The sequence below is a fragment of the Lipotes vexillifer genome, unplaced genomic scaffold, assembly GCF_000442215.2.
Source record: "Lipotes vexillifer unplaced genomic scaffold, Lipotes_vexillifer_v1.1 scaffold1111, whole genome shotgun sequence".
Taxonomy (NCBI): Eukaryota; Metazoa; Chordata; class Mammalia; order Artiodactyla; family Lipotidae; genus Lipotes; species Lipotes vexillifer.
The window spans coordinates 604,952-613,226 of record NW_006795034.1 but is presented as its reverse complement, the minus strand read 5'-3'; positions in this window follow the sequence as shown (position 1 = coordinate 613,226).

The window sequence follows — 8,275 nt, the reverse complement described above, 5'->3', positions numbered from 1 at the left end:
GTGGGAGGTACCATTGCTTTGTGAGCTGCCATAAAAGTTGGCAGGTGCTAAGAGACTGGAGTGCTAGGAGACCACTAAAGTTATAAATACATGTTTTAAAAAAATCTTGTGAGTAGTACACTAATATTATTGTATGTCATGCTGTAGATGAGTTTACTTCTACAAAGTGAACCCCTTGCTGAAAAAAATGAGCCAGCAGAGATTACTTTTGATAGGAAGAATTAATGCAGAAGGCTTCAACTGAATACTTCTTTTTGAAACCTAAAAACTCAATGTACATTACTCATTAGGAGTAATTATGAAGCCCTGTTAATATACAAGTACATAGCAGAGTAATGGACCAGGCTGGCCCCCCACGGGAGAGTAAGCAACTTCCCGTGAAAAGCCTGTTAGAGACAATGTCTCCCTAAATTCCCACAGTGGTGCTTCAGTCCCTGGTTAATGCCAATGGAAACCTGTAGCTGTCAAAAAGCAAACACCTTTAAGGCTCCATGCAAACTCTTTCTGCTGCTTACAGGATCCTTCCCCTTACTCCTTTCTTTGGGAAGAAATATTTTTTCCTTTAGTCTCAGTTTCAAGGACATTCCTTATCTGAAGCTTTTCCCCCCATCAGCTCCTTCCTTTCACCCAACCACCACTGCAGCTGAATTAAAAGATCAATCACGTACTTCTCTGTGTTACGACAGCATTGTGTTAATACCTGTAGCATAGCACTTATCATGCTGTATAACAATTAGCTCTGTATGCATGGATCTATCATCATGATCCTTGAGATTTTTGAAAGTGGGGACAATGTGTTATTCATTTAGTGCTTTGTTTATAATAGGTACCCAAAAGACATTCATCAGAACAAGTGAATGAAATTCTCTTAATAGAAGTATACTCATGCTTTCACTCATTCATACCTCTATTCAACAAGTAGTGTTACTGAGAACATATTTTGTGTCTTACTGCAAAATATTTTCAGATCCATTCCTGAGAAGTAGAGGGTAGAGAACTGGAGGTCCCTGGAAATCTTTCAAATGGATGACATCATGTAGTGGACAAGTGCAGAGAAAAAGATACAAGAATACAACTTCTCCTGATTAACAATTTGGCTTACGGCTATCTCTACTAAACATATAGCATGTGCTTGATGAAGGCTTTTTGAATGATTGATTAATTGATTACAGTTGAGGTTCAACTATTTTCTGTCCAAGCAGGCGATAATAACATCTGCTAAAAATCTCATCTTCTACAAAAACTTTCTTATAAAGTTTTCTCCTATTAACCCACATAAGACTGACTCCATTCCTTAATAAAACCTTTAAAATTTCTTGTTTGTATATCTTTATACTCTAAATATATATCATCATGATTATACTTATACAGTATTTGCTGATAATTGGTGCCCTTTCTAATATGCTGATTTTCTCAGAATTAGAGAAAAACATTTTCTCTTGGAACTAAAAACTAATATTTTTATGCTTTTATAAACCAGGAATTTGATTAATTGGTTCTTTACTAGGAGAGTGATCACTTACATTAACAGTGATCACCCAGAGGCAGTGCAAGTTTTGGGGCTCCTTCTGTAGTCCCATCAAGTAACAAAATTACATTTGGTGCCATGTTAGTATCAAGCATAGATGACCATCCCATAACTTCTTAAGCTTTCACAGTTGAAAGAGACTTTAGGAATACTCTGTTTCAAGTTCAGTGCAAGAATCCCTTCCCCGACTTCCACACCACTAAAATCTGTGGCTATAACCAGGGGCAGAAATTGTCTTCCACATCGACAGGCTATTCCATTTCTGAAGAACTCTGATTCTTAGAATGCACTTCCCTTTACTGAGCCAAAATCAGATTCCCTGAACTTGAAACACTGATCCTGGCTCTAGCCTCTAGTGTTTCAAAGATCTAATCTAATCCCTCTTCAAATATTGAAAGGCAGCCATGCTTCCCTCTAGGTATTTTCCAGTACAACTTATAAGTCTGAATAAATCTGTATCATCCAGCACACATGTGTCTATTAACCACAAGGACATCATGAGAGATCACTTCAAAGGCCTTGCTCATGTACCAGTGCCAGTATTTTTTTCAACCACCAATTAAATAAGCAAAGTGAATTGGTCACAATTGCTCTTAAGAAACTCATGGTGGCTCTTAATGATCACTGTCTACTTTGGGGGGCACATAGCAATATGCTTAGTAAATCATTTGGAAATTGGCTCATTTTGTTTCCAGAATCTCTATTTCATTCTGTCACAATTCAACTGGTGGGCATGGGGTGGAGGCAGGGGTAGACTCTAAGTATTTGAAATGGAAGAAGGGGATAGATTTAACACAGGGAACTGGTTACAAAGAAGCAGAAAGGCTCACTGAACAGGGATTGGTGAGGCAACCCAGAGATTAGAAATAGCAGGAAGTCACTGGGACTTCTAGGCTAGAGGAGAAAAGGGAGGAGCCTATGAGACCAGGTCCAGGACTTAGGGTCACCCAGAGGAAGATGGAACTGGGACAGGAAGGTAGAGCAGGAGTTGCAGATACAGAGAAGCCACAGGACATTTCCAGAGATATCAGCTGAGGCACAGAGAAAATAACCTGGCTTTCCCCTTCCTCCAGCCCTTTACTTTCGCACTGGGGTTTCCCACTGGCTGAACCCACTGGGGAGTCAGCTGACATGGAAATCTGGGAAATGCAGCGAGCAGGGAAGCCTGAGCAGAGCAGGGGAGGGGCAGAAATGGGTGCCTTTCCACAATTCTCCATGATTTTTCAAAAATTACATGCTTAAAGAATATTTCAGTACTTCTGAATAAGTATGACATGACTGTGTTGCTATTGTTGTTATTGTTGTTGTCGTCATTTACCGCCACAGCATTTACCAGTGTGTAGCACACAGGAGACACGAAATTAATACAATTTGTCTGATTTTGGAAAAATCGATTATTCCCTCAAAATAGCTCCTCATTTATTATCTCGTCTCTTGCTTGATGTTCAATTTCTGCCTAATCATGTTTGCATTACGTTTTTTAGTTTATAGCTGGTATTAATAAATAACTAACTGGAATTAAGTCGATCTAATTTTTCTTTCTTGGAGGGTTCACTTGAAAACATCTGCACTTACTGATTGTTTTTCTAACAATACACACCCAACTTTCATTGTTATGAGCAACGTAAAATGTATCATAAAAGTGTTCAACTGAGGGCTTCCCTGGTGGCACAGTGGTTGAGAGTCCGCCTGCCGATGCTGGGGACACCGGTTTGTGTCCCGGTCCCGGAAGATCCCACATGCCGCGGAGCGGCTGGGCCCGTGAGCCATGGCCGCTGAGCCTGCGCGTCCAGAGCCTGTGCTCCACAACGGGAGAGACCACGACAGTGAGAGGCCCGTGTACCGCAAAAAAAAAAAAAAAGTGTTCAACTGACATTTAAATGATGTACATCAAAAGGTCTTTGATATTTTATTTTCATTTTTAAAGTAACCCCCTTTTTTCTTTTGAAATTTTACTAAAAGAATATATACACAGTATCTATGGCACAAACGTTTTAGCATTTTAACAGCCAGGTAGATTTATAAAATCGTCAGTCAGCTGACTGAAGTTATGAATTTCGCTAATCTTTCCACGACAAAACAATGGGCTTTAACAGTAATTGGCAGAATTGAACAGTAATTGCATCGTTGTGTTGATTCAGGATGCATATCCAGCTTTTCCTGACCGTTCAAAGTAAACATTTTAATAAAAGACACTACACTGATCTTCAAATGGTGACATTTAGAGCTGTGCTGTTCCATATAGTAGACACCGACCATGGAAAGCTACCAGAAACTTGAGATGTGGTTCTTCTGAAATGGCATAAGCCAATTCTTCTGAATAAGCATAAAATATACCAAATTTCAAAGACTTAGTGTGAAGGGAAAAAAATGCAAAATACCTTATTTTATATCGATTTCATGTTAAAATGATAATCTAGATAGACTGCATTCAATAGAATATTATTAAAATTAACGTCACCTGTTTCTTTTTTCTTTTTAAAATTTGGCCCCTCGAAAATTTAAAAATATATATGTGGCTAGCATTTATGCCTTTCATTGTATTACTTTTGGGTGGTGCTGATCTAGAGCAAATGAAGAAGTGACTGTCTGCTGAGACAGGACATAGCAACTAAAGGAGAAGCCATCTCTCCTTTTAATTAGTTTGGTAATAGCAACAGATTCAATATCAGACATTTAAAAGAGACAAGACTATTCTCTTCAGTCAAGCAAAACTCCCACTGTGGTTCCTAAGAGTTCTGCCTGAGTAAAACAAATGAGATTAGGCCCGTGATGTTTACTTCATACTAAAACATTTTTTTTCCCGAAACTTTCTTAGTACTCTGGTGGCTACCAGGCTGTGGAAGTGCAGAACCGAGAAAGGATGAAAGAACAATAAGGGAACAATTTGAAAGTGTTGTTTTGAAACATGTAACTAGTGCTGTCAGCCCGCTGGTTCTTTCCATTTTGTACATTTACATTTCCTGACTGTAGTTGAAGAACATTTCACTGCGTGTTACTATCAATCATCCTTAACCTAGAAGTGCACTGTACATTAGTAACAGTTAATTGGCATATTTAAAGTAAATAGCTACTTAGTTTTGTTGTGAAGGTTTTGCATACAAATCTCTAACACCACAGGCTTTGTTTGTTTCAATAACAAATACCCCTGTCTGCACCACTGCCACTTCTGTCAGGAGATGAATAGAGATGCAATCGCATTGAAATACCCGGCACACAAGACGACAGCCCAAATGATGTGCAATGTGTAAGCAGGCCCTCCTTGCTCATCAAAGATGCCCACACAGAGGGGAGAACACACACACATGAAAATGAGAGGCAATGGAGAGTTTTAGAAGGATGGTCAAGAAAGAAAAACAGAAAAAACAGAAATTATAACTTTGCCTATACATTTTCTATGCGTTAATAACCTGAAAGGGAGATTATTTAGCTGACACTGCCTTGGCCTGTGACATTTGTTCAGTGTCAGGTTCACACTCAGCAAGCCTCCCAAAGCTTAGGGAGAGATATCATTCTATTCTTCGTTCCCCTAGGAGCCCAGTAGCAAGTGGAATTGTGCCTCTTCCTTGGGTAGCAGAGCTGAAATGGGAGTGGGTTAGGTATTTGATAAAAGAACATAAAGTGACATGAACTTCTTTCCAAATGTGAAGCCAATACAGCTATAATATATACCTTAAAAACAAACAATCCACATTACATTTTGGGTGAACTCCTATATTTCCTAGACCTAGAGGGATGAATCTTTAAATGAGTCCCAACATTTCCTTCGCTACCAGCACCAAAAAGTCAAAAGAGACTATCTGGTAGTTATGTGTGTCTGGGTGTGTGTGTGTGTGTGTGTGTGTGTGTGTGTGTGTACTGTGAATCAGATGAAGTGCTACTCATTCCTCTAGCCACAACTCTGAAATAGAATTTCCACAGAAGAAACAATATAAATGGTTGTCCATATGGATCATTATTACAGTCTATAAAAACCCTATAAACTTACAAAAAGTTTTAAATAAACTAACATCATTAATAATAGTACAATTAGAGATCAGAAATCATAGTAATACTGTTGTTAGCACTAATAACATTATTTCAACCCTATTCAAAGGTTAAAGAAAAAAAGAACAGGTTTTATGGAAATAACCGGGAGAGAGTTAACAATTACTTATTTCTAATATTATTTCTTTGACAAAATTCAAATCTGAGATACCAAAAATTATTTTCCTTAGAACATCGAGATACATCATCATTAAGCAGGCTTTGCTACTTTTATCATGGGCTATCAGCTATGGCATTTTTCAGTGCTTGGAATATGCCAACACGTCCTGCAAAGGTAGGAGTGGTCTGAGCATGTGTCCTTCATCCACTCCCATGTATTGCATATACCTTGTAAGGAAAAAGAAGGAAAGTTGCAAATAATGTTATTTCAAACATCAGAAAATGTGAAGCGGGGAACCTCTCTTTCTCAGTAAAACTATCAGGAAGAATTTCCCATCTGTTCTAAGTTTCTAACATTGAACTCTTCAGCTGTGGTCCACATTCTTTCATGGTTCACTATAAATTTCTAAATAGATGTTTTGCCATCACTAACTTAAAACTAAAAAGTCAGAATTCCTGGTGTTTTCAAGGCTCTACTGCCAATGAAGCTTTTCCATATCTATTGGGAGCAACACGATCCAGGCTAATATTGGGGCAGCATGTGCCTCCTTGTCACACGGCCGGTCCAATTCAGGACTTCATCCTGTTCCTCCTCCTGGATAGTATTTCCAAGATGGATGTATTCCTTTCCTTCCACACCTACCATTAAAGCTCCTGAGTAATGGTTAACACATAACTAGATGACTGCTCTAACCTCCCTGTCGTGGGTGGATCCATTGTCTCTATTTTGATCCATCTTACATAAAATGATGGAATTACGGACTCTAAAGTGGCGCTTCCCACAGACATAGAAAACAAACTATGGTTACCAAAGGGGAAAAGGGGGTGGGGGAGGGATATATTAGGAGTTTGGGATTAGCAGATACAAACTACTATATATAAAATAGATAAACAACTAGGACCTACTGTATAGCACAGGGAACTATATTCAATATCCTGTAATAAACCATAATGGAAAAGAATATGAGGAAGAATAGATAGATAGATACTGAATCACTTTGCTCTACACCAGAAACTTACACAACATTGTAAATCAACTATACTTCAATTAAAAAAATAAATTAAAAAAAAGTGGTGCTTCTTAAACTATCTGTGGTAGTGAACACAGTTCTTATTTCCTCCAATCCATAATGGACTGAAATTTTGGTAAGCTAAAATAAAATGAATTTCTGGAAAAGTGATCACATGCTTGGATGTCACAGCTATGTCAGATTGCTATGGAAGTTCCTAAATGATGACTCTCAATTTCTGTATGTCTCATCATAGACCTTTACGAGTTTGCTCATCTAAATCAGTCTTTAGACCACACTCTGAGTAGCAAAAATGAGCTACCTTCTATAAAATCACCATCATTTTCTAGGCTTGCCATTTGTATACTTTCAGTCCAAGCACCAAAAGTAAATCTAAAACTAAGTTATCTGTTCAGGGCTTCGCTGGTGGCATAGTGGTTAAGAATCCGCCTGCCAATGCAGGGGACACAGGGTTGAGCCCTGGACTGGGAAGATGCCACATGCTGCGGAGCAACTAAGCCTGTGCACCACAACTACTGAGCCTGCGCTCTACAGCCCGCAAGCTACAACTACTGAAGCCTGCGTGCCTAGAGCCCATGCTCCGCAACAAGAGAAGGCACTGCAGTGAGAAACCCGTGAACCGCAAGGAAGAGCAGCCCCCACTCACCGCAACTAGAGAAAACTCACGTGCAGCAACGAAGACTCAACGCAGCCAAAAATAAATAAATAAAATAAATAAATTTATTTAAAAAAAAAAGTTATGTGTTCAAGTGAGTTGTATCTAGAAAAGACCTGAAAAGCTATTTTCTTTCCCATTAAATAATCTCTGATCATAAAACACTTTAGAATTCTACAGGTGTTAGATAAAATCTAAAGAAAATAAAAGATCAAAGATCTTATGGCAAAGAGGTAACAATACCACGATCAAAGTACAAAAGGGCAGGAAGATACCTGAAAATATTGTGGCCACAAAAGTCATATGGAGAAGCAGAGAAATAACCAAAAAAAAAAAAACAAAAAAACTATCCAAGCTTATTTTAAACATTTTTAAGAATGTTCTGCAAAGGAGATGCACAAACTATACCCAAGATCTCATCACCAAGATGGCCAAATTCAAAACTGCAGAAATAAATACAGAAATAAATTCAAAACTGCAGAAATAAATACAGAAATAAGCATTAAATAATAAGTTCTCCTGTGAACTCTCCCTTCCTAGCTTGTTAGTTTTTTAAAAGTCATCAAACAGTTTATTCTGTTTTATAGAAACAAAATATCTAGATGAATTCCTGAAATTTCAACCATATTGACTGATATCAATATGTTGCTGAGATACAGAGATATCTCAGGTGCGATGCTCACCCTCCAGCTGTGCCTGGGCATACCATTTGTTTTATGGACTAAAATGCAGAGCTAGCAGTATCCTGATTCCTAGGCTCAAAGAGTCATAATAATCCCCTTCCTTCTGGGTTCCATTGCTTGAGCCAGATTACTTTTCATACTGTTTCTTCATATACTTTGCAACATGATCACATTGCATTTTTCTTCAAAACTCTGGCAGATTGTTTGGGCTAGAGATAGATGGAGACAAGAG